At 46.8% G+C, this 27,594-nt stretch overlaps 1 protein-coding gene across 2 annotated transcripts in view; it reads right to left on the bottom strand.

Annotated features, from left to right (window-relative positions):
• The window catches only part of TTLL12 (Tubulin tyrosine ligase-like 12), a 363,841-nt gene that overhangs the window by 243,229 nt on the left and 93,018 nt on the right, over positions 1-27,594 (bottom strand). The window lies entirely within an intron of this gene.

The raw sequence follows: 27,594 nt of genomic DNA, 5'->3' as shown, positions 1-27,594 counted from the left end.
CTGTTGGGCCAAGACCGCACCAGGGCCGACGCCACTGGCGTCGGTGTGAACCTCTGTCGGCGCAGTTGGGTTGTAATGGCAAAGAATCGGCAGTGAAGTAACTCGCGTAACTTATCAAAGGCTTCATCGCATGCTGATGACCACACGAAAATGCCTTTGCTTGTGCTAAATAGCTTCGTCAAGGGTGCAATAATAAAGGTGAAGTTCCGCATGAAGCGTCGAAAAATAAGAGCACAAGCCTATGAAATTTCACTGGGCTTTGATAGATGTGGGCTTCGGAAACTCGGCGTTTGCGCGAAGCTTGTCGGGATCAGGAAGGATACCGTCTTTCAAGACGTGACCCACGACAGTTAATGTTCAGGCACTGAAACAGCACTTCATGAGGTTGAGCTGCAGGCCAGCTGGAGTGAGACAGGTCAGGATTATGCAGATGGGAGAGATGTGTTGGAAAATCTTGTGAGAAAACAACTGTCATCCAGGTAACATGAGCAAGTCTCACTTGTGTCCGCGAAGGAAGGTATCAATCGTTAGCAGTGTGTTCAATGGGTCTGGTTGGTTCATCTTTAGAATAACAACAGGAACAGCGCAACACAGGACGAGCGAGTAAGCAGGACAGGTCATCGCTCGTCCTGTGTGTGTGTGAGAGAGAGAGAGAGAGAGAACAACTTTAGTGAAAATGCCTGCAGAGTCGGTTAGGCTCCCTCCACGCAGGGAGGACAAGCTTTTACCGTGACACGGCCACTACATCAGTCTCGTGCCTTGTGCTCCTCGAGGTCTTGGTTCCTCGCTACTTCCACTGGTCCGAGAGGGCCGTCACACCCTTTCCTTGGAGTGCTTCCCCCCTTCTCCTCGGTTTTGCGCGGTCGCTGCCTCTCTAGAGCTGCTCAGACCTGCTGGACGGCCTTCGTCCTGTGTTGCGCTGTTCCTGTTTTTATTCTAAAAGTATCAATCATGCACTCGAAGGTGGCCGAAACATTGCAGAGCCCGAAAGGCATAATGTTAAACTCGTACAGGCCATCGGGAGTGATGAATGCTGTCTTTGGGTGGTCAGCCTCAGCCATGGGAACCTGTCAATAGCCCGAACGGAGATCTAAAGATGAGAAGTATTCCGCACCTTACAGACAGTCAAGAGCATCATCAATCTGAGGCAGTGGGTAGACGTCCTTTCATGTAATTCTGTTTAGGTGGCGATAATCAATACAATGATATTCACACTATCAATCAGGTGATAGAGAAATGAGCAGAATATAACCAACCCTTATATATAGCTTTCATTGATTACGAGAAAGCGTTTGATTCAGTCAAAACCTCAGCAGTCATGGAGGCATTACAGAAACAGGGTGTAGACAAGCCGTATGTAAAAATACTGAAAAATATCTATAGCAGCTCCGCAGCCACCGTAGTCCTCCATAAAGAAAGCAACAAAATCCCAATAAAGAAAGGGGTCAGGCAGGGAGATACGATCTCTTCAATGCTATTCACAGCGTGTTTACAGGAGGTATTCAGAGACCTGGAATGGGAAGAATTGGGGATAAGAGTTAATGAAGAATACCTTAGTAACTTGCGATTCGCTGATGATATTGCCTTGCTTAGTAACTCAGGGGACCAATTGCAATGCATGCTCACTGACCTGGACAGGCAAAGCAGAAGGGTGGGTTTAAAAATTAATCTGCAGAAGACTAAAGTGATGTTTAACAATCTCGGAAGAGAACAGCAGTTTACGATAGGTAGCGAGGCACTGGAAGTGGTAAGGGAATACATTTACTTAGGACAGGTAGTGACTACGGATCCGGATCATGAGACTGAAACAATCAGAAGAATAAGAATGGGCTGGGGTACGTTTGGCGGGCATTCTCAGATCATGAACAGCAGGCTGCCATTATCCCTCAAGAGAAAAGTGTATAACAGCTGTGTCTTACCAGTACTCACCTACAGGACAGAAACCTGGAGGCTTACGAAAAGGGTTCTACTTAAATTGAGGACAACGCAACGGGCTATGGAAAGAAGAATGATAGGTGCAACGTTAAGGGATAAGAAAAGAGCAGATTGGGTGAGGGAACATATGCAAGTTAATGACATCTTAGTTGAAATCAAGAAAAAGAAATGGGCATGGGCAGGACATGTAATGAGGAGGGAATATAACCGATGGTCATTAAGGGTTACGGACTGGATTCCAAGGGAAGGGAAGCGTAGCAGGGGGCGGCAGAAAGTTAGGTGGGCGGATGAGATTAAGAAGTTTGCAGAGAACACATGGCCACAATTAGTACATTACCGGGGTAGTTGGAGAAGTATGGGAGAGGCCTTTGCCCTGCAGTGGGCGTAACCAGGCTGGTGATGATGACGATGATGATGATGATGATGATGAATCGATACAATACCGAATGGTGCCATCTTTTTTTCACACTAGAACGACAGGTGACGACCAAGGGCTTTGAGAAGGCCGAATGATGTCGAGTTGGAGCAGGTCGTCCACTTGTTTCGTGATAACTCGGCGCTCTTCTGCGGAAACACGATACGCACACTATCGCAATGGGGCATGGGAACCAGTGTCGATAGTATGAGAGACACTTGTCGTGCGACCCGAGGTGGTTTGTTGCAATCGAACATTGAAACGAACTACTTCAGTAGAGTAAGAAGTTGAGTGCGATGAGACAGTGAGAAGTCTGCGGTGATGGCGTTGTCGAAAACTACTGAGGGTGGTGATGATGAGACGGAAGTTATGGCGTCCAGGTGTAAAAGGGGGGCGCTATCGTGAACGTCAAGGTCTTCAATACATGTGACAGCTTGCACAAATCCTAAGGTCTCACCGTGCAGTATGGTCACTGGATACCGGTGCGGATTACAGATGGTTATCAAAGCGGATTCAGACCTAACAGTGAGGACGGCGAACAGGAGAAATAATTCCTTGCAGTGAGCAAGCCTGTCAGATGGCGTAAACGCAACAGCCGAGTCTGGCACAGCAGTACACGACAAGGTCACGAGCACCGACGTCTCCGGAGGTAGATTAATATCATCATAAACGAAGGCTTTGTGAACACTGAGGTCGGCACCTACCGATGCCGAGTCACATAGAGGCGAAAGGGCCACTTGCACGCGAGAACAATCGATGATGGCACTATGACATGACAGGAAGTCCCACCTGAGGATGAGATCATGAGAACAGGAGGGCAACACAAGAAACTCGATGTACAAAACGTCTTGGATGACTACACAGGCAGTGCATAGAGCTGTAGGATGAATGCATTGCGTGCTAGCAGTGTAGAGTGCCATGCCAGATGGAGAGGTCATGACTTTTTTCAGCATGTGACAAAGATTTTCATGGAAAACGGAAACTGCGGCCCCGGTATCGATAAGTGCTTGAGCGGATGCTCCCTTGACATGGACGTCAATGACATTCTGTGGTGAAAATTGAGGCCTTAGAAAGTTCGATGAGCTTCAAGTTCTTGCCTCCGGAACTGCGCTAGTTAGTTTCCCTCAGCAGTAGGTGGCCGACGACGCATAGGTGACAGCGACCATCGACGTGGAGACGGAGAATGGCGACTGTCTGGACGGCGGTCGCGATCGAAGGGTCTCAGCGGCAAGTCAGCGGCATCTTGGCAGCATATCTCGGCGGCATGTTGTGGCGTGTAGGGAAACCGGTCGAAGGCGTCGTGGTGCAAGGGCATGTTACGACGACAAAAGCGCGCAACATGGCCAGCAATGCCACAGGCGAAGCAAATAGGCCTGTTGTCTGGCGTGTGCCATGTGTCGGCTCAACAAAGAAGCTGGGGTGACTGCCGTGGAACGGGAGCAGGCAAAACGCGGTGCGTTGGTGGTGGGACGGAATATGACGGTGGGGGTGGCCATGCGACAGCAGCAGCATAGTTGAGCGGCGGAGGTGTGACCCGCGACGGGTAGGCGGCATAAGAGAGCGGTGTCGTCAGAGATGCGAAGAGCGATGGCTAGTCAACATAGAAGAGCGGCGCTGTCACAGGAGCTGGGGCACAAACGAGGGTAAGTGTGTCAGATATTTGGGCACGGATGGCTTGTCGTACGGCCGGAGGCAGTGTTGGGGCAGGCTTCTGGCTGTGAGGGACCAGCGACAGCTGGCGGGCCACTTCCTCGCGAATGAAATCCTTCAGCTAAAAGACAAGAGCAGAAGGATCAGTATGGCCAGTAGCATATGCAATGGCCGAGACCGAGTCAGCGTGTGGGACATTTTGGCAGGCGATATTACATTGGAAGCGCAATTCGTCGAAACTCTGACACAGGCTGAAGAGTACGGCGATGCTGGTTGGACTCTTGACCAGCAGCATTTGAAACTCGTTGTCTCAATACCCTTCAGAATATGGTTAATCTTCTTGTCCTTTGCCATCGTTGGATTAACACGGCTTCAGAGATCAAAGACATCCTCAATATAGCTGGGGAAAGCCTCGCCCGGTTGCAGTGCTCGCTGGTGTAGACGCTGTTCAGCTCGTAGCTTGCAGACGGCGAAATATGTCTTGAATGCGGACCAACTCGAAATGTCAGATTCATGATTCTTAATCCATAGATTGGTGATGTCAGCAAGGTAAAAGATGACGTTATTCAGTTTAGACTGATCGTCCCACTTATTGCGAGCGCTTACACATTCATAGGAGGACAGCCAGTCTTCGACGTCATGTTTTCCGGCCCCGCAAGAGATGGCCGGGTCGCGCTGACGGGGAATGCCGGCCCAAGTGACAGGGGCAGCCATGGGTACAGTCAGTGCGTAGGTCGCATCAGTCATGGTGACAGTGGGCAACGTACGATTGCGGAGCTCCAGGGAGACTTAAGGGATTCCAGCAATCTCCACCAAATGTAAGAATATTTAATTAAAGGCGAGGAGCAGCAGATATACGGCACCCTAGCAGCAGCAAACAGCTCGAGCTCTCTTGCTAATCACAGCATGGATCATTGTCGTCGTCTCCGAACTGCTATCGGAAACACGAGGTGCGTCTGCTTCATTGCAATTGCATCATTTATGCTTATCCTCTGAAGCACACCATGCAATGACAGTACTGTAATAAAATGTTGAGTGCGCGGAACATTATCCCAGTCTCGCGAAGAGGCAATGCATGCACTGTAGGCTTACTGTAGCACAGAAAGCAATGAGACTCAATTTCCCCAGTGCATGTTGTTACGGTGGCTAGCTCAGCATTGTAATTTGGTTTTTGGCTCAGGTTTGTCCAAAAGGTGGTCCATGGGAGCGAGAAATGTTGCTAGAAAAAACCGCTGTGCACGTCAAGGAATTCGTATTTCTGAGAGTTTTCCCCTTCAATGCAACTCTAATGGGACCAACTCAGTTCAAGTTATCCATCAATTCAACTGAAGAGATTTAAAACCCTTCAAATAGTGAATTCTCGAATCAAACGTGAATCAAGTAGCAAGGACCATTTGATTCCTATTAAAAATTTTGAATACTGGCACATCCCTAAAAATAGTATTTGAACCTCGATATAACAAACAGGTATAAGGATTTATCAGATATACTGATGTATATTTACTCGACTAACATGTCCCTGAATTTAATGTGCACCCTATTTTTATGGGTATAACTTAAGAAAGAAGTGCACTTTAATGTAGCATGCCTCTGATATATATAAAAAACATATATATCCAGTCAACTTCCGTTAGTTCGACACTGAAAGGACCAACAAAATTGTTCGAATTATTTGGCCGGTCGAATTACCAAGCTGCAGAAAAACCTTGAAACGCAGTGCTGATTATTTATTTGGTATTTGCCCGATTCTAACATGCCCCCTACTAAAGGGTGCACTGATGATGATGATGGTGGTGGTGGTGATGACGATGATGACTTATTGGCATCCTCTGCAGAGTGGCGGTGACAAATAGTCGCCTAGCCTGCTTGAGTGACTCAAGCATGCATACATGCTTTTCATTCTGGAATCTTTGAACACATCTCCTTATTCTTTTTTTCCTCAAATTTCTCTATCTACCTTATACCACTGCCTATGCCTGCAATGGATCCGGTTGTATCAATTTCTTCCCTGCTTTTTTTCCTCGAATACTCTAAACGTCACTTGCTTATCTCAACTGCTGGCCACTTGAATGAATGGATGAATATTTGATGTTTAATGGCACAAGGGTCAGGTGTAGTCAAAAAGCGCCATGCTAGTGTTAATGAGTTCGCAGTAGACTGATGGTTTCTGTGATCTTAATGTGCCGTGACTGTAAAGGGGCCTAAAGGATTTTATGTAAATTCTATAAAATCTAGGTGTAATAAAATTATGGGAATGACTATGACATGTACTATGAACATTAGAATGCATTGAGAAAGAATTTATTTATTTATTTATTTATTTCACATACTGTCGATCCCCATGGGATTATAACAGGAAGGGCAAGTACATATGGTAGTATTTACGAACAAAGAATATAAATACATTATATAATCGTAAGTGTGTTATTGCAAAGGTTTTGGTTTCGCTAAACAAAAGAATTAAGTAGTTTATCACAAATGCAATATTTGGGTACAATATACTATAACAAAGAAGAATCTGAGAAAACAAGAAACCAAACAAGAAAAAGGAAAAGAACACCTGAAAACACGTGATATAAAATACCTAATGAACATGACAAACAGGATGCAGTCCTGCGTATGATGCGTCATACAAAAAGAACACTCATAGATTAAAGTGTTAGGCTATGAAGATCGGTAACAAACCTGAGTATGTAAGTCAGAGATGTAAGGCAAGGAGATGTTCTTCCACTGAATTAGCAAATGTATCTAATGAGGGGCTGTTATTAATGGATTCACTCAGTTTATTCTACTCTCTTATCGCTAAAGGAAAGAATGAATTCTTAAAGCAATCGGTATGAAAAGAATGCTCATTGAGTGTTTGTGTGTTTTTATGCCGCGTTGGCCGTGTTTCATTTCTGGAGATGTATCTAGAGGTATCAATATTAAGCTTGTTGTGTAAGAGCTGGTACATAAGTTTAGAACGGGCTAGTACAGCTCGGTTTTGTACTGTTAGGATTCCGGCTTTGTTAAGTTGTTCGGTGGGCGAGTCTGTTAATTTATGTTTATTGTATATATACCGTAGAGCTTTCCTTTGTACACCTTGTAGTCTTTTAATTTGTTTAATGTATGGGAACCAGATAACATTTGCGTACTCAAGGACTGACCTGACGAAAGTTTTGTACGCCAGAAGTTTTGTATCGGGTGGTGCTAGTCGGAGGTGTCTTCCAAGAAAGAAAAGGTGTTTCATTGCAGTTGCTGTAACATTATTTATATGGGAGTTCCAACTGAAGTCATGTGTTAACGTTAATCCGAGGTACTTGTGTTCATGAACTCGTATTAGTGGCACGTCGTTAACGGTATACATAAAGCTCGAGTTACTTTTTTTTTCTGGTAATTGAAAGAACAGCAGATTTCTTAGTATTGATGGTCATTTGCCAGTGGGAGCACCAGTTAGACACAGCTTTCAAGTCATTGTTTAATGTTATGTGGTCATCATGCGAGTTAATATTTCGATAAAGAATGCAGTCGTCTGCAAATATTCTAATGTTTCCTGTGATTTTTGTGGGTAGGTCATTAATAAAAATTAGAAATAAAAGGGGAGCCAGAGTGCTTCCTTTGGGAACTCCCGATGTTACCCGGGCTGTCTGGGAAATCTGTCCGTTCACTTCCACAAACTGGGTGCGGTTAGTAAGATAGTCGCAAATCCAGTCAATTATGGGGCCTGTACCTAATGTAATCTCAAGTTTCCTTATGAGCTTTTTGTGTGATACCCGATCAAATGTCTTTGAGAAATCGAGTAGGATGAGGTCTGTTTGTCTTTGTTCGTCAATATTAAATGATGTGTCATGGGTTAGTTCCAGTAGTTGAGTGATTGTAGAAAGGCCTCTGTGAAAGCCATGTTGATATGGTGATATGATACTCTCCTTTTCTAAGAAAACGGTCATATGTTTTAGTATGATGTGTTCTAGAAGTTTGCACACGGTACTCGTAAGCGAAATCGGCCGAAAGTTGGACGGGTCGTCTTTGCAGCCTGACTTATGTATTGGGACAACTTTTGCAGATTTCCAATCCTGTGGAAGAACAGATGATGATAATGATTTGTTAAATATTATACAAAGGTACTTCGTCATCCATTCTGCGTATCGTTTCAAGCGTTGGGTATTTTATCCGGGCTTGGCCCTTTTTTTTTGTCCAGGTTTAGGAGAAGGTTCAGTACTCTGGCCTCCATGACGGTGAGGGGGCTTAGTGTGCTGTTAGCGGTGATGTCAATTTGGGGCAGTTAGTTTCCTATCGTCAGATGTGAAGATAGAAGAAAAATACTAGTGAATTAGCGCTTGTCACGATCGACGACACGCCACACGTGGTCCCGAACTACCGCTTTATTTCCCGAACGCCAACCTTCCGCATCACACAACCACACTCCGAGTTCTCTCATTCGCCACTCTCCACCCACACACTCGCCCGCTCACGCCGCTGTCCTCTCCGCACTCACGCCACCTGTTCACCGCTCAGTCAACTACTGTCGATCCCATGCCTGGCCTCCGAGAACCGTGGCTCCTTGTCGCGGGTCTTGGGCTCGCTTGTCCCGGCCCTTGCGCGTCACAACTCTCCCCCCCTCGAATCGTGAAGCTGTGCTGGTAGGGAGGAGCTATGGCTCATGGTAGAGCATCAACTGATCAGCATGGGCGGTAGTTCGATGACGTCCTGTAGCAGGATCGCTCAAAACAAAGTCACTGTCACCTAATCGTTTGACTACACAATAAGGTCCACTTCGCCGCGGTGCCAATTTCGCCGAAACGCCCTTGGCTGCATCACTCAAGGTATGGGAATCCAGGAGCACAAGGTCACCCTCTTTGATGGTTGTTGGCTGACGATGACGGTCGTAACAGGATTTCTGCACCTTCCAAGCAGCTGCCTGATGTGACCGAGCATACTGGAGGGCCTCTCCAAGGCACCGCTGGAGTTCTGCAGCAAGTGCATGGTGTGCTGCTTTCGGAGGCTGTGTCCTCCTTGTCACTTGTAGGTTCCCATGGGGTGCGCAACTCGCGGCCGTAACACAACAATGCTGGAGTATATCCGGTGACAACACTCTCGGCAGTACGCATGGCAAGGGCGATCTCAGGTATATGCCGGTCCCAGTCTTTTTGGTTGTAGCAGTATGCCCGTAGACACAGCTTAATTGTGCCATTGTGACGCTTCACCATTTGGCCAGCTGGCCGGTAAGGCACTGTGTGACGATCTTTGATGCCCCAGTGTTTCAAGATGTTGTGCCATAGTGTGCTAACAAAGGGCTTGCCATTGTCACTGGTGATGGCCACAGGTGTGCCATGGCGGCAGAAGACTTGCACCATGCACTCCAGTATTTCTGCACTTGTTGCTGCTCGTAGAGGGAAAAGCTCTGGGAACTTCATAAATTTGTCAATCACTACCAGCAAGTATTTGTGGCCCCGGGGTGTAGATGGCAAAGGCCCGATAATGTCAACACTGAGCTCTTCCATGGGTGATGTTGCCCACTGACTGCTCATGAGGCCCTCTGGTTTCTTGCGCCGAGCTTTTGTGCACTGACAGACAGTACACCATTGCACATACTTTGATATGTCTGCTCGCATGCCCAGCCAGACGAATCATGCAGCAACACGCCTCAGAGTTTTGAAAAATCCAGCATGGCCTGCAGTGGGATGGTCGTGGGCCACCTTCAGTGCCAGCTGCCGCAAGTGATTAGGTAACCACGCTACCTTCTGGTTGCCTCTTTGCTGAACCAGCAATCCGCTTGGCTGCAGTTCCGTTGTTTCAGCCAGATCGCGAAAGAGGCGATGATACTCAGGCAGGTACTCAATAAATCAAAATAAATAAATAAATGCTCAACCTGAGGACTAGCAGGTCTAGGTTCAGCCGTAGGTTCTCGCATTACAGCATGCACTGTAACCTTGCATCGTAGTTCTCAAATCGTCATGATGCAGCCACCCACAAACCCGAAAAAGAAATAGGGAATGTCCAAAGAATTTTGCTGTGTACCGTTATGGATGCGTCATCGCGAGGGAAAGACAGCAATGCAAGATTTCATCATTTTCCAAAATTAGCAGGCGATGCGCAATGGAGCCCAACAAGGAAAAGAAACTCGCGCATTGAAAAAAAAAGGTGCCTGCCACGATGGTGGCTTGTTCAAAGCACTTCACTCGAAAGAACTTCTTTCTTCACGGTGAGCAGACCGTTGCTATCTTTTTACTTATTTTAAATATCTTGATAGCATTTCAAATCACGGTGTATTTGTAAACTACAGTAATGTGTGCTTAACACTTTCCTGTACACGCCTATACCCATCGATAGCCCGCCATAGATGGATTCAATTTCAAATTTTGCCGCACTCAGAGCACTTTTGGAATGCTGTTATCCAGCACATAAAAGAGGAACTATTTTTCCAGTTTCACTTTCATGTACCTTTTTTTCCTCACAGGAGGATTTTTAAAGTGCCTTTTTTAAAGTGACAAATGCTCGTAGCTTCCAACATGGCATCGACATCACGCACAGCTGCGCTCCGGTAACGGCAAATTTTGACAGATTCCAACGAGTCTGCATCATAATTGTTTTATTGGTAGCAGCAGACTCAGAAGATGATTTGGATTCATCCAACTGCAGCACAGACGGAGAAAGTGCATCAAATGGCCCCAGAACACCAACAGGTATCTGCCCGTAGGTTTCGTTTTCTGCTCCAAACCACTTCATCACTGCCGTGCTCAGATCTCAAGATATACGGAGTGTTCTCTGAAGGTCCCAGTTTTTATCTACAGGGTGTCAACATTGTTTGGGCAGAACCACTTGCCGGTGGCGGCGCAAACAGTGGAGCTTTTCATGAGAAGGCGGCCGGGAGTGGACCTCAGCATTGCACTATTATTGCGCTGCTAAGTGTCACACAGCGGTTTGTAAGAACCACTGCGCCAGCATGATAACCACTAGAGCTAACATTTTCCTTTGTATATAAAGGAGTTCAATAGATAGAAAGCTTATAAGTTGCAGGAATTTTGTATACAGCCTTTTTGTTCAGAATGTATATTTCAAATATTTTTTTACGTTCTCTTAGTGCAAAGCAGCATCGACGTTTTTACATACCTTTCTCATTTCTGCTAGAAATGTATTATTAAATAATTTGTTTCCACGAATTATTAATAAACGTTTGCTTCAAAACAATACCATTGGAAGTCACATCCCATTTTCTACCAATTGATACCATACATTCTAATATGAAGCATTTGCAGTAGCAGTAAAATTATTTACCGTAGAATTCCTTACTTCCCCCTCACCCCGTACACACAATTTGCCAGTAATTTCAACTTGCTGAAGGGGAAGCGCTTGCTCGGAATTTTACGGTGCTAGACTACCGAAAAACTGCTTATTTTCCTGCGGACAGGAAAGTGTTAAGCTTCATTTGGTTTTGTTTGTTTATAATTTTCTGCCCCAGCATTAGTGTTACTAATGCTTTAAGCAGCACAAATATTCTCACTAACATACTTTTGTCTGCAGGCACAGTAGCAGGACCGATGATTGGCCCGGGAAGTCTAATGATGATCATGACCCGTTATGCCGCAAGGCAACATATCACTTTGATAGCAAGCTTTAGTTTATTGGAGTAAGCAGAAAATACTGTTTTCTCATTCAGCACGGTGCGTTGTCAGTTAATTTGCTCAGAAGAAATTTAGAAGCAACTGGAAACAGCGCTCATTCCAGATTTGGAGCATCTGGCCTGGCCAGAGCGCTTCTAGGTTTTTCTTTTCACGCATTTACAGATACAAGTGACATTGCTCAAAAGAAAACCCTCGTCGATTTTCAAAAACCTAGTGAAACAAATGCATCTTGGTCAGATTGGTTATTTACTTATCAAGTGTCACTGAGGTTTGAGAATTCCTACGGGCAGCAGGTTCCTGGTGTGAACCCAAGCATGGACCCTACCTTGAACGAACACTGTGACTGTGAGCACGCAGAAACGGCAGTCATTGCACGCAGCCGACCTTATCACATGTATCAGTTAACTATAGAAAGAAAGGTGCACCCCGACTCACAAATGGAACCCTTATTTGTTTTCATACCAAGATACACTGCCCAGGTGACTTTACAGCTTTTAACCTCGTTCTATCAATGCAGAATATCCATGGTTAGCTTCTGAAAGCATGCCAGAAATTACTGCCTATATATGGTGGGATGTTACAGTGCAGAGTTGCCCATGAAGGTAAAAAAAAATTAACCTCCAATTACGATACTCCCTAATGTGAAATTTGAGTGCAGCTCTATACACGCTTTCATTTCACGTGTCAATACTTTGTATTATGATTACAGTGCAGTCCACTTATAACGATATAAAGAATGAAAAATCCGATCGTTATAACCGATCATCGCTATGTCTGGAATGCCGTAAAAAAAAAGAAAAAGAAAGCTGCCAATACCTTCGTAGCTCCAAAATCAAATTTGCCACTCACAATAAAAAATGAATGTTGTAGAAAGAAGGCCATCAAAAATGAAACACTTATTTATAACTCTAAACAGCATGTAAAGCGTTAGGCACGCTGAAATAGTCAGAAATCCGCACTTGCTTTTGCAGAAGGTTGAGGTTCACAACCACGGCGTGCATCGGCTCCAGCGGCTGTGTGAACACTGGTGGCTATAATTTAGTGTGCACAAAATCAATGAGCAACTTTATCACTGATCGCGCACTTTGCGTGGACATTGGGGTCAGTGTCAATGGACGGGCCACTGTTAATCTCGTCGCCTCCGTCACACAACGCCGCCGTCTGCCGCAACAATGATTGCTCCGTCGAAGATTCTCTGCAGCCCGAGGCAGCACTATCTGCACTCAGAAACTCCTCCACTGAATCACCACCTATTTTATCGCCAGTAGTGATGTGCTCCCAGAGTTCGGTAAAGTCAGCGGCTGTCACCGTGTTGGTTGCACACATGGTGGTTTTGCCCTTGCGCACAGAGCCCACCATTTCCGTTGATCGGCATGTTCACTGGTTCTAGCCTTCATGATCTTAGCACTCGCGATTTTCAGAACCGTCGATATTGTCGACTGCGCAAGCTCACACTTTGAGTCTTGCAAAATTTGCAGCTTCATCTCAAGCGACACAGTTTTGCGCTTTGTAGGGGCACTTACCACTGTTTCCCGGTGCATTTACGCGCTTGCCGAGGAAGAGCGGCAGATGTAGAAAGGGAGCGCAGGCGCAGTTCGCTTCTCACGTTTAAAGCAAAGCTTTCTTTGCCTCTTCCTTTGACTTTCCCACTGCTGTTGCTTCTGTGGCTGCTGCTGTCTGGCACACTCCATGGGGGGTGGTCAGAGCGTGTGTATACATGACAGGGGCGAGTCGGAGAGGAAAGGCGACGCGAGAAACTCGTTTTCACTCCACCGTGTCAAATGTGCACAATGCCCTCTGGAGCTCCTTCGGCATCACCACATTAGCATACCCGCCAACCTGAAGATTTGGAAATTCATAAAACTATCGCAGGGGGGAGGGGGGTTAAGGGATTTACGTTTTGCGATATGCTTACTCACGTTTTCACAACCTCAAGTGAAATCCGTGTCTTGGAGAGTAAAGAGCGAAAACTCCGCTCCAGAAAGCAGTTTGCCTTCTCAGAAAGCGGTATAACATTTTGGAGAAAAATACAGCCATGCCCTGTTTAGCTCCGACAAGAAAAAATAAAAACAGGCACTCCTCCCAGGTCACGTGGCTGGGTTCCCCAGAATCCTTGGTATGAAGTTTCAGTTTTTTTACTTGAGGCCCAGAATGAGCTCCTTTCCTCTTTAGCGAGAGGTCGTCGCCGTTTGTGCTTTTTTTCCAGAGGCCTGCAGCAGCCTTGTGAAGATGCATAGCAGACTTTGTGGCCAATGCAGGATTCTTGGGGACTTGTGAGGAAGTCTTCGGAATCTGGTATGAATTTGGTATTACTTTTTGGGCGGCCAAGCTGACGAGATGGCATGGGCAACCAACCCATATCAAACCCGGTTGAGCCTCTCTCAATACAGTATAAACACTGTTTTTCTTGCCGATCATGACTGTCCGAACACATAGCCAACGGGTTTCCAACAGGCAAACTCCAAGACTTCATCTCGTCCAGAACCAGATTTGCAATCTTGTGACCCGTAGCTTCCCTTGGATTGTCCCGAGGCAAAGAAGGTGGCTTTCGACTCTACTCATTTCTTTAAGGGGGAATGAGAGTCACTAAAACTATTTCTTTTTTTCAACATATGTTGCTTAAATTTTGGGTGCAGATATATTGTAGAATGGTGATTTCAAATATCTCACTTGGAAAAAGAGGCATGACAGAATACAAAAGCCCTAATTATGTCATTCCTTACGGGCCTTCGTAGTAATTTCTCAGTAAAATGAAGTGTTTTTAAGAATGTGCAGACATTTCCGAAGGCCCACTGCACATTCTAAAGCTAAGCAAATACCAATAAAGTAATTGTTATTACCACAATTAAATACCAAAGTTGGGAATAAAAGCAATGTGGCATAATTAGCCTACATTTGATCTAATTAATGACCTATCATACTTAAGAAAAAATGGAAAGCTTTGAATGTAGCCGTGATATTACTAAAAAAATGATACCTAGTTCACTGAAATCAGTTGATGCAAACATTATCAAAACTTCTGTAAGGAAAAAGCGCTTGATGAAAAAAAAGGAAGTTGAGAAAATTGCTTTTGAAGTTTTAGTGCCACTACCTCTTTTGTCTATTGAACATATGGAAAACCTATAGGCTCTAGCATGTTGCCCAGGTATTGCTGAGCACAAGAACACCGATTGATGAAAACTTTATCAACCCTTTCATAAGGCAAAGATACTCGAAGAAAAAAACAAATCCAGAAAGCCACTTTCAAGTTTTCATTTTTCAAGCATCGCCCCTTAAACAGAACTGCTGCTTAAACGGAACACCAGCCTCATGATTGGTTGGTTTTGTATTCATGTATAGCTCTTGAAACATGAGCCTTTCAGGACACATCTAATCTTGCGTGCTGCTTACAAATATGCAATTAAGTTTTTTCTAAAGTCAAAAAAAAGTAGCTGCAATTTCCCTTGTGTTAAAAATTTGGCATACGACTTGCAAAAAATGTACTGCAACAGGATAGCTAAAAGCAAAGCCGGTATGTTCCTGGATGTTCAAATACTGCAAGTTAGTACTTGGATGTTTGTATCTGTACTTTAGCGAAAGTTATGAAATTCTAATTTCCTTCCTTGACGACAATGTCACAAGGTTTTATGTTTTGCGATTGACTGCACGCACATACTTTAAAATTGATTTTAAATATGTTCTAAGCTATATTCGAGATTATTTTGCAGACAATATGTGTGTGCCCAGATAAATCGACCTCACATTTCAACTCGACTTCAGTATTCTTTAAGAGCTGCACTCTAAAAGTCAAGTATGGTACCTCTAGTAGTGCACAACGCTGCGTACAAGTGCTTGCACCTTTAGGAGGTTCACTATGCACCAACAGTTCCCTTTTTTAAACTCCGACTCAATTGAAAGGCTTGTAGCAGCATTAACGAGGTAATGCACTGAAAGATGAGCCAGAGCTACTGCCGACACTGTCCGCATTTTCCCGCGTTCACGCTTAACGTGCGCAGTGGCCGTGACTACAGCCAGTGCCTCTGACAGCAGCTCGGAAAGTTTCGACCTTGGAAGAAGAGTTGGATGCACTCGTCATGTAGCGTCAGAAGTCGCTGCCTCTTTTCACCTCGCAATGTTTCTGATACAAGTTCCTGTTGAAGATTTGTGTTTACTTGTGTTTACAGTAGAACCCCGCTGTTACGTTCCTCACTGCAGCGTTTTCCCGGCTGCTACGTCGTTTTCATCCGGTCCCGGCATAGCTTCCATAGGATCCAATGTATAAGGAACCCTGCTGTTACGTAGTAGCTGTGAAAACGTTCCCGCATGATACGTTGCAACTTAGCACCCCGAACCTGCCTGGCCTAAAGTAGGCAACGCGCTCCAACTGCCATTTTGGCTTTTGACGAGTTTTGGCAGGGCTTGGCCGGGATTGGCTATAGAACTGGCTGCAAGAAGCCGCACGCCAGTTCGAGAGGCCGCCACTAAAGGGCCATTCGTGAAAAATGTTCTCACTATCATCACTGTGATTACGGTCACCGCATGGTTTTTGGACGGGTCGACTCACGGAGGAAGGAAACTCGGGAGAGGCCCTGACGTCACTCTTTGTGAAGCTAAAGTGGAGCCGGAAGTTGGCGTTGCTCCACCTATCGGGCCAGCTCTCCTCTCTTGTTTACATTTCTCACGAAACCACGCCGCGCCGCGCGCAATTGGGCTGCGCGGACGCACGCGCTCCGCAGCAATACTAAACAATCGTTAGCACGTAAGCATGATTATGCCAAAGAGGGCAAAATTTCCCGCGGATATTCCTTCGTCCGTTGCCATTGCTGTGGCGCGGTGACAACGAGGAGCACGAGCCGCATGATGCCGGGGAGTTGCGGAATCCTAGCTTTGGAGAAGCCGTCGCGGCTCTGGACCTCCTCCGCAGGTACGTCACACCTCACAGCGACGCTGACAGCAATGCGGCCTTCCAGGCTATTGAGAAACGTGTGGTGATTTCTAGCGAGCGAAAGAAACGGCAAGCCACCATTCTAGACTTTTTTAAGTCCTAAGCACACTCTGTGGAAATAAATTGTCTATAGTTGAAGCTGCACTTTTTTATTCATTTTCGGAGCTTTCCTCACTGTTGTGTTTACCTGCTGTTACGGTTTTTTTTCCCAATCCGGTGAAAAACGTATGAACGGGGTTCCACTGTATACGATTGCACACCATAAACACATGCATGCGACATCTACAGGCTCTTAGTCCTAAAGAAAGACTGATGCGGCTCACTAGGCAGACTGGATGTTTGCATGCACAGTGTGACAATTTCCGTGGTTTCATCACTGAATCCTTGAGACCTGTAAAAATAAGGTAATGTATTTACATGATTGTAAGTCGACTCGAACATAAGTCGACTCCCCCATATCGCGTGGGAGAGGGAAAGAAAAGGGCACACCCGCAGGCACATTTCATAACGAAAATCATTAGTAGCTAGCATGGTCACTGGACTACTCGTATTCACTTGTGCCATCGTCCTCACTACTGCTGCCATCGTCACTGCTGCTACGGTCCCACAGCACGTTGTCGTCCAGCGAAATTCTGCATTTGCATACGTAAGTACATTTGCACACATACATAAGTCCACACTGAAAGCACCAAACCACACACAGCCGTCAGGGAGGCTCTCTTGACATGTCCGGTTGGCGTAAGTTTGCAGTCTTCTGCCGCCAGCCACTCGTACTCACAGCAGAGCAGGTCATTAAAAAGCGAGGTGGGCATGGCAGCAGCCTCAGCAGCAACATGCCAAGGAATCCCTTCTGTTTCGTACTGCAGGTTGTGGCAGTTCTGCTGCAAACCGAGCCATCACCATGCGGTTGTTTCCCCGTTGCACCACGCAACAATGAAATCCTGGGGGCGTATCTATCCGATGTCATCAACACGTGCCGGTGACATTTGCCTCACGGAAGATTCGTCGCCGCCAACTATCATCACTGCGTCTATGCGAACTGCGTTTACGTCGGACCACATGACCCGCTTCCCCGCTATAAAAGGCCAGACCACACCGAGCTTCACCAGTGGGCATGGCAGCAGCCTCAGCGGCAACATGCTAAGGAATTCCTTCTGTTTCGTACTGCACGTTAGTCAGTACTTACCTACTAAATGCTATCGAAGCGATAATCGCTTCTTAGTGCTGCTGCCCTGCCCACTATCTTTTTTAAATGTTTTCAGTTATGTCATTTCTATGCCAAGTGACTTGCTGGTGTGTGGCGATATAGAGGCAAATTCAGATCCTACAGAAAAAGAAATGCTTTCCGAATCACTGATCGGCCAGGGAAAGTTGACCACATTTGTGGACGCCTTGCAGAGCTCTCAAAACGATATTGAGAAGAACATTTCAGCACTGACTAAACACATAGAAGGTTTTGAAAAACAGCTGGTTGGTTTGAACACACTGAACAACCATGTGAAAACAATGGAGGACACTGTTGCGAAGGTTGATAAACAGTTATCTCCTCTTATTTCTAAAGTCAATGACTTAGAAAATAGGAGTCGCAGAAAGAATTTAGTAGTATACGAGCTAACTGACGATGACGAAGAGACAGCAGCTGAGCTTGAAAGTAAGGTAGTGACTGAGGTCTTTCAGGCCGAATTAGGATTAACTGTCTCTGGCATTGAGAGGTGCCATAGTATTGGTCGCAAATTTAAAGATAAGAAATGCCCTGTGGTACTCAAATTTTTAGACTACTGAGAAAAGGCATCAGCACTGATATCCGCGCACAAGCTAAAGGGTTCCGAAATATAGATCTCTGAAGACTTTTCCACCAGAACGCGAGAAACATGACAGCACCTGTGGAAGAGTGCCGCGCGAGAAAAGGCTAATGGAGCCAAGGTGAAACTAGTGCACAATAAATTGTCCGTTGACAATGTAATGTACAGCGGGGATGAAGTTAAAGGTGCCCATTTTAAGCTGAGCAACAAAAATAAATGACAGCACAAGCCGATTCCTAAATCACTAAAAATACTAAATGTGAATTGCAGAAGCATATTAAACAAAATTAGTGATTTGGAAGGAGTTTTACTTTGCAAAGATCCTGACATTGCGGTCTTAACAGAGACATGGTTAAATGATACCGTTTACGATTGTGAATTTGTGCCGGCTTCCTACAGTGTATTTTGGAAAGACCATGGTGGTAAAGGTGGAGGAGTTGCCATACTCTTTAAAGAATATTTAAATGTATTGAGCATGCCTGAAGTGCCTAATATTGAATGAATTTTCTGTAAGGCATACCATAACAATGTCTGGTATATTGTAGGAGCACTGTATAGGCCACCTGGATCACCTGTCACAGTCTTGGATAACCTTAAAGATGATACTTCAACGTGTTGTTTTCACTGGCTTTATTAAACAATAAAATAACAAAAACATAGATGTTTTGCCACATTGGCAAACGTGTTCCCGAAGCCAAAGGACCGCACACCTCCGGACGAACAAAGTGGTGTCTACAAGGTCGGCTGCTCGGACTGTGGTGCCAGCTACATTGGCGAGACGGGGCGGCGACGTCGCACTCGATTTAAGGAACACTTAAGGAATGCTACGAAAGCCACCCACGCCACACGTGCCAAGACGGAATTGGTGTATCATTGTTTAACAAAGGGACACATGTTCGATTTTGATAATGTAACCACGTTAGCACGGGATCACCAATGGGGCCCAAGAAAATTTGTGGAATCATGGTTCATCCGTCGCAATCAATCTTCATGCAATTCTAACCGTGGCCCCTTGCCGGATGTTTACGGCAGTATCATACATAAATAGGATGTATAAAATATAACAATGCAACACAGGGACATAAAAAGAAGCAAAGAACGTGATAGTTAAAACAGTGGTTGTCAATATTGCCTTTATGCCACAAGCGCCACACACGTCGGCAAATGGTTAGGGCAGCAGGGCGAGTACACAATGGTTACAGGGGAAAAAAACAAAAAAAGCTCAATACAGGAAAAACGATAAAATTTCATATGAACACAAACTGGAGCAAAACGAACATGTCAACCCAGATGATTTACCAACATCGCCTTAAACCTTGTCGCGTCGTGCTCATTAGTTAGTGAATCGGGCAGCAGGTTCCATTCTTCAATAGTGGTCGGGAAGAAGGACTTGTTAAAAGCATTAGTGGAGCCATGAAGGCGCTGGACACTATTTGAATTGAATAGGCAGCGCGATGTACAAATGGGAGGAGATATAAGGAAACCACGCAGATAGGAAAATTGAAAAATAACTTATGGAATAAACACAGGTGCGCAACTTTTCGTCTGAGAGCTAAGGAAGTGAGGCCAAGTGATTGTTTAATGAAGCTTACGCTGGAATGAAAGTCGTATGCCGATGATATGAAGCGTGCTGCACAGTTCTGGACGGATTCAGGCATGTTAATTAGGTAGGATTGATGAGGACTCCAGATCACGGATGCATATTCAAGCCTACTGTGGACAAAAGCTTCATATGCCAGTTTTTGTATGTTAGTGGGGGAAGTGGGAAGTGATTTTCTGATCAACCAAGTGTACGTGAAGCGTCTGCCATGATTTTTGTAATATTACCACATGGTGTGCCACAGCAAGGGGACTGAAGAAGAAGAGAACGAGGTTCCTCTCAGCATTGCGCGTCAACGCTTGCGTTTCATGAAGTACAAACGCCTGGATTAGCGTGTATACTTAAGCAGGGTATACGCGACAATTTGGTGGAGCTTGCTGGGTACACCCAACTTATGCAGAAGATCTCACTGGGCAGCAAGGACCTCGCACAATAGGAGGTGACTCCAGTTCACCGCACAAGCCGGCGAATCCGAGGCCTCGCCCCAGAATTTGGAAACCTCCAGGAAAAGGTGATGACTGCGACCACTGCGACTTCTACGGAAAGGGTGACACCGACTTACTTAACGCTGCTGAACCCCCTTGTGCCGACGGCTTTTCATAGCGACACATTTGAAGACGTGGAAGACTGGCTGGCGGAGTTCGAGCACATGGCTGCGTTTAACGAGTGGGACAACAACGCCAAACTCAGGAACGTCTACTCCAGCCTCCAAGATGGTGCTCGCACGTGGTTTATGAACCGCGAAAGTGCCCTGTCATCTTGGCCTGAATTCCAGCGCAAGCTACTGGAGATTTACTCCAGCCCCGATCGCCGAGAAAAAGCAGAGCGAGCCCTTCAGTCACACGTCCAAAAGCCCAACGAGAGCATCACGATGTTTGTGGAGGACATGACGCGTCTCTTTCAGTGTGCCGAACCGAGCATGTCAGAAGAGAAGAAGGTGCGTCATCTGATGAGAGGCGGAAAGGAACAGCTTTTTGGCGGTCTTGTTTGGAATACGCCCAAGACTGTCGCAGAGTTCCTCACTGAACCCACCGCAATGGAGAAGATGCTTCAGCAGCGGTCGAACATGTACAACCAACAAGTAAATGCCGCCTGCACTGCGGATACGCCGGTAGGCTTCGAGTGCGACATCGCCTTGCTTTACGAGCTGATTCGCTCAGTGGTTCACGACGAGCTGCAGAAGCACCACGGTAACGTCTCCACCACCAGTCAGCTCCCTCGCCAGCGTCGTACACAACGAAGTACAGCAGGCACTGCAGGTATCTTTCCAGCAGTGAAGCGCCACCTCTGCCAAGTGAGTCCCGGCGCAAGACTTACGCAGAAACATTACTGAGCCCCGCCCAAGCTTTCGCACCTACTTATGTTGCGTCGCGAGTCGGATTGCAATCGGTGCAAGCCGCTCGGACATCTCCGCTACCATACTTCGACGACTGCCGAACACCTGCGAGAAAATCAGAGGTTTGGCGAGCACCCGATCGACAACCACTATGCTACCACTGTGGCGAAGCTGGTCATGTGTATAGTAGACCGTTTTTTCGTAGGCACCGCCATATTGTGAACGCAGTGGCGCCGCCTATGAGCAGCGCCACACTGGCTTGGGTGAAAGCGGTCTTTTGCATGGCAGGTGTACGCTCGGCGGTAGGTTTTGGCGTTTGTTTTCGCGGTCGTCCGGTCTGTTGAGTATGACGTGTGTCTTCTACGTGGTAAACGGTTCTGTGAGACGTGCTGAAGTGGTTTAAGGCGTCATCGCCGGAATTTCTGCTGGCGTTGAGGTGGACCGAACACGCAGCGCGATGTGTGCGTACATATTTGAGCCTACAATCAGCCTCGGAGATCAATTGTGTATTTCTGAATGTTCCAATCACTAATGTGACCTTATTGCAGTATTATCTTCTATTTCTAGGCTGCGGTTTAGGAGCCACAAAACATACGCGACGATCGTAACAGCGTGGGTACCGTTCTGCTACGATAGGAGCTGTGATGTTATACTTTGACAAGCATTCAAACTGTTCGCTGCAGGTTACACTGCGTGACTACTTGGTTCGATGGATGAGGCTTACACCTATGAATAAAAGTTTTGGCTAGTAATAGCATCATACCTTACAGTCTGAATTAAGCTTGTCCAGCAAAGCAACCGTTTACGAACTGCGCGAGCGTCCTAAGCAGCAGTAGGTGCTGGATTACAGATATCTGCGCATTGTCCAAGCATACGACATCAGCGGGTATATATTTATAAACGTTGTGCGGCGTTAGCCCGTTTTTTCTTGCTTTTTAGAGAAAGAGGATGATAACTGAATTTTTTTTTTTCGGTTGTGTTCGTTCATTTCTCTACGACGCACTGACACTTATTAAAGAAATTTTGCGCTCAAAAATAGCCATCGCATTCTTTTTATGCGAGCCCTCTCATATATTATGGCTGTATACAGGCGAAAAAGGCAATACCGAAGCACACAGCTTATATATGTATCGTGCTGGCTCACCAACCGCAGTGATCGCTATGTTGAGCAGCGCCATGGGCCTCATGCAGCAAGGTTAGCGTAGACATAATTTCAAGCATACTAGACTTGAAATACGTGAGAACGATGCCAGTGTATCACAAATATTTGATAGCGCCTGCCGCTCAGATATTTCGTGGTTGCCTTAGGTTGGCCGTGCACAAGCGTGCGCTCTTATGCTTTATTCCCTACGCCAATCGATCAGACAGTGAGCTGATTTACCATTCAATGCTGGTAATACAGAGACGCCGGTTTTCTTTGTTGAATTAAAATCAATATAAGCAAAATAGTAAACAACATATACACGCACCGAAACTGATGATGCGCGTACACCGCGACTGATCAAGCGCGTCACATTTTCACGCCCCCAAGACATATTTCTGCCTACAGTAGTTGCCGATGCACCGAAAGGCTTCCCTGACAACCTTATATGAACGAACATGGCGTAAATTTCACAAAGTACGATCTAAAACATCTCAAACTCGTTCCGCAGCACGCGACAGCAATACTTTCAAGCAGCGCCGCGCCATATCGCCCAAGCCAGAGAGGTGGAAAGGCTCTCAGCGCGCCCTATCCTCCTCGCCCGATGAAACGGTCTATAGGGAGTGCCCCTATCGACGACTCAGACTGCGAAGTTTTTCTATCTATTCGCCTCGACCTAGGTTTGGCCAGAGGCCTCCCAACATCGCAGAATTCATTGAACAGCAGCGCAGGCCGGGCACATCACAGCGGCAGTCACGCTCACCCTCACCGTGGTGATATTTCCCTGCTCGTGATACCACATCGAGGACGACACAAAGGAGATCAGCAAGTCCACGCCGGAAAAACTGACGTCATTGACCTTCCGAGGCGGGGCCGCTGATACTCGACGCGCTGAAGACCACGTATCCTGCCGACCGCAAAACGAAAACACGACGACTCCAGAACCAGTTCACGCGAACAAGATTTTACTGGACATACCTGTTTTGATCGACGGCAGAAAAATGAGTGCATTTGTAGATACCAGCGCTGATTACTGTATTCTTAGTGGCAAACTGGCGAGCATTCTGAAAAAAGTTACGTTGCCCTGGAATGGGGCACCAGTTCGTACGCCAGGTGGCCACCTTGTCACACCGCTTGGCTTATGCACGGCGAGAGTAGAAATTCACGGGGCTACTATTCTCACCACTTGTCTGGCTCTATGTGAATGTTCCCGCAATTTAATTGTTGGGATGGACTTTCTCCGGGAATATGGCGCCATTATTGACCTCCGCGAGCGCTGCATCACTTTCTCAACGCAAAGGGCAACAACACAGACCGGCGCCGTTGGACACAGAGCCGCACTTCGCATTTCGGACAGCATCACGATACTGATATGTGTACTTGTTTGCCTATATCAAGCGACACGTTTTACCGCCTAACAAATGTTATCGCACAGCGTAGGACACGTCTGCATGTATCGGAAGTATCTGGAATGTTATCTGTGCTTCTACCCGCTGTTTGTTGTCGCCGAGCCTAGTGCTATCTGGTTTCATCGCGTGACGGGAATGGTGTAGATTTTTGTGGAAGACACGTGGGTCCCAACGATTAGTCTGCAACATTAGACTGGTGTATAAAAGCCGACGCGCTTGATCCGCTGATCACAATTTTGACGATCGCCGACTGTGTTCACTGCTATCGTTGTGCTATAAGTGTAGCCTGTTTTGTGGGCACAGGTTCGCCCAATAAAAGTTAGTTCTGTCATTCACAGTATTGCTACTGTGTTTTTCAACGTCACCACCACGTGACAATACCACCGCGTGCGAGTGTTATGGTTCCGGTCAAGTCCGACGATCTACAAGACGGTGAAGCCATTGTAGAAGGCAACATTCCTATGTTGCTGACCTAAGGTATTTGTGTAGCGCGAAGCCTTGTGGAACTTTGTGATAGCCAGACAGCGGTCCTCGTTACCAACTTTGCCTTTGAGCATAGGCACATTTTTCATGGCACTGCCGTCGCCTACGCCAAACCATCAACGGACATCGCCGTGTGCTTTGCTTCTGAAGTAGACACAGACGACGGTTCGCTCAGAGACATCGATGTAAACTCCGAGCTTACGGACGACCAAAAGAGCGCACTGCAGGAACCCTTGAACGAATTCCGCGCGTGCTTCGCTCAGTCTACTAAGGTGGGCCAAACGCCAATCACGAAGCACCGAATAACGACATCTGCCGACGCACGCCCCATCAAACAACAGCCTTATCGTGTCTCGCCGAAAGAATGTGAGGCAATTCAAGTCCAAGTCAAGGAGATGCTAGATGATGGTGTCATTCAGCCTTCGCACAGTCCGTGGTCGTCCCCGGTCGTTCTGGTCAAGAAAAAAGACGGGAACGCATTGTTTCTGTGTTGATTATCGACGCCTCAACAATGTCACCAAGAAGGACGTGTACCCACTACCACGCATTGATGACTCTTTAGACAGGTTGCGGCAAGCTAAGTATTTTTCGTCTCTCGATCTAAAGAGCGGTTACTGGCAAATTGAGATAGACGAACGAGACCGCAAAAAAACTGCTTTCATCACTCCAGATGGCCTTTACGAATTCAGGGTACTTCCTTTCGGGCTGTGTTCGGCACCAGCAACTTTCCAGCGAATGATGGACGCCGTTCTCGCTGGTCTGAACTGGCAAAGCTGCCTCGTCTACCTCGACGACGTGGTTGTTTTTTCGGCGACATTTGACGACCACCTGAATTGACTGCGGCAAGTTCTCGAAGCCATCCAATTGGCTAACCTCACCCTTAAGCCTCAGAAGTGTCATTTCGGCTACAAGAAGCTCATGTTTCTGGGACACGTGGTCAGCGCAGAAGGCGTTAGCCCTGATCCCGTGAAAACTCCCGCTGTAGCCACGTTTTCAACACCGACCGACAAGAAAGATGTCCGCCATTCCTGGGCCTTTGCCCATACTACTGGCGTTTCATCGAACATTTTTCGAAGATGGCGGAGCCGCTGACTCGACTCACGAGGGACGATGTATCGTTCGTCTGGGCCTCAGAGCAAGAGACTGCTTTCACTGAGCTTCGACAGCGTCTGGTGTGAGCACCAGTTTTGGCCCACTTTGACGAGGAGGCGGACACAGAAGTTCATACAGACGCCAGTAACGTTGGTCTTGGTGCAGTGCTTGTACAACGGCAGGAAGGTATTGAAAGAGTGATCGCCTACGCAAGTCGCACACTATCGCGTGCAGAGACCAACTACACCACTACGGAGAAAGAGTGTCTTGCCGTCGCATGGGCGCTGGCCAAATTTCGACCTTACCTCTACGGCCGCCCATTCAAAGTTGTAACCGATCATGTAACCGCTATGCTGGCTTGCAAATCTGCGGGACCCTTCTGGACGACTGGCACGGTGGAGTCTACGTTTGCAGAGTACGACGTGACCATCGTGTACAAGTCCGGCCGCATACACGAAGATGCTGACGCACTCTCGTGCGACGCTATCGACACTACCGACCAAGACATTGAGGACGACTGCGTTTTCCTTGGAGCCGTAAGCGTTACTGATTTGTCCACACGGCAGCGCGCAGACGACTCACTACGGCCTATATTCAAACATCTGGAAGGACGAAACCCATCAATACCCCGGCACATCGCTCGAGGATTGTCATCTTTTTGTTTGCGACATGGCGTCTTGTATAAGAGCTCCACTGCCACCAACAAGACATACCTCTTGGTCGTTCCAGCAGACCTCCGTGCCGGAGTTTTAGTTGCCTGTCATGACGAGCCTCCGTCTGGCCATTTGGGTTTTACGCGAACGCTTGATAGAGTGCGCAAATCCTACTACTGGCCGAAACTTGCCGAGTGTGTTAAGCGGTACGTCCAAGCCTGCCGTGAATGCCAGCGCCGAAAGTCGGCAGCTGTGAAGCCTGCGGGATTGCTGAATCTGATTGACCCACCTGGCAAACCTTTCAACCAGGTCGGCATGGATCTTCTGGACCAGTTTCCACTGTCATCTTCTGGCAACAGGTGGATAATCGTCGCTACAGACTATTTAACGCGGTATGCCGAGATAAAGGTGTTGCCTCGAGGCACAGCTTCCGAGGTTGCCCAGTTTTTCGTACAGAGCATCGTCCTATGGCATGGCACCCCATCGCATGTCATCACAGACCGAGGCAAAGCCTTTACAGCGCAGATCATTGAAGCGTTTCTGAACTCATCTGCACAACCCATCGAAGGACAGCTGCCTATCATCCGCAGACAAACGGCTTGACCGATCGACTGACCAAAACGATGACTGACATGCTGTCTATGTACGTAGACGTACAGCACAAGACGTGGGACGAGATACTCCCATAAGTAACGTTTGCCTATAACACTGCTACGCAAGAAACAACACGCTTCACGCCGTTTTACCTCGTTTACGGCGGTGAAGTGCAGACTATGTTAGAAGCAATGCTGCCGTGCGACTACATCGATCATCTTGACCTCGCCCAAGATGCCGAACTTCTCGTGCAACGCGCGGAAGAAGCCCGTCAGCTTGCCCGAGTGCACATAAAGCAACAACAGAGCATCGATGCGCACCGTTGCAATCTCCGCCATCGACATGTCAAGTTCCAACCTGGTGATCAAGTTTTGGTCTGGACTCTCGTGCGCCGAAAAGGACTATCCGAGAAGCCTTTGAGTCGCTACTTCGGACCTTACAGAGTGTTGCAGCGAATTAGTGACGTAAATTACAAAGTCCTTCCTGATGAAAGCCAGCCTCCCCAATGTCGACAACTGCAATCTGAGATTGTGCATGTTGTGCGGTTGGAACCGTCTATAGCCCCTAAAATTCGACGTTTTCAGCCACTTAGGTTAGTCATGTTGTCGCTCGTCCCTCAGTGCCTTGTGATTATGTCGCACACCACAGTTATTGTGACTATAGCCTATGTGTTCGTCCTAGGCCATTTCGGCGCTCTCACATCAAGCCTGTGTATGTTCTCATTCTTTTTTTTTTTTAAGAGGGGGTAGTGCCACATGGTGTGGCACAGCAAGAGGACTGAAGAAGAAGAGAACGAGGTTCGTCTCGGCATCGCGCATCAACGGTTACGTTTCGTGAAGTACAAATGCCTGGATCCCCATTCAGCGTGTATACTTCAGCAGGGTATACGCGACAATATGATCAACCCAAGTTAATTTGCTCTTGATTGTGATGCCAAGGTAACAATAAGATTCTACCTG

Source organism: Dermacentor andersoni, chromosome 10, assembly GCF_023375885.2.
Source record: "Dermacentor andersoni chromosome 10, qqDerAnde1_hic_scaffold, whole genome shotgun sequence".
NCBI lineage: Eukaryota > Metazoa > Arthropoda > Arachnida > Ixodida > Ixodidae > Dermacentor > Dermacentor andersoni.
The sequence above is the reverse complement of the archived record's forward strand: the minus strand, read 5'-3'. Positions and strand labels throughout refer to the sequence as shown.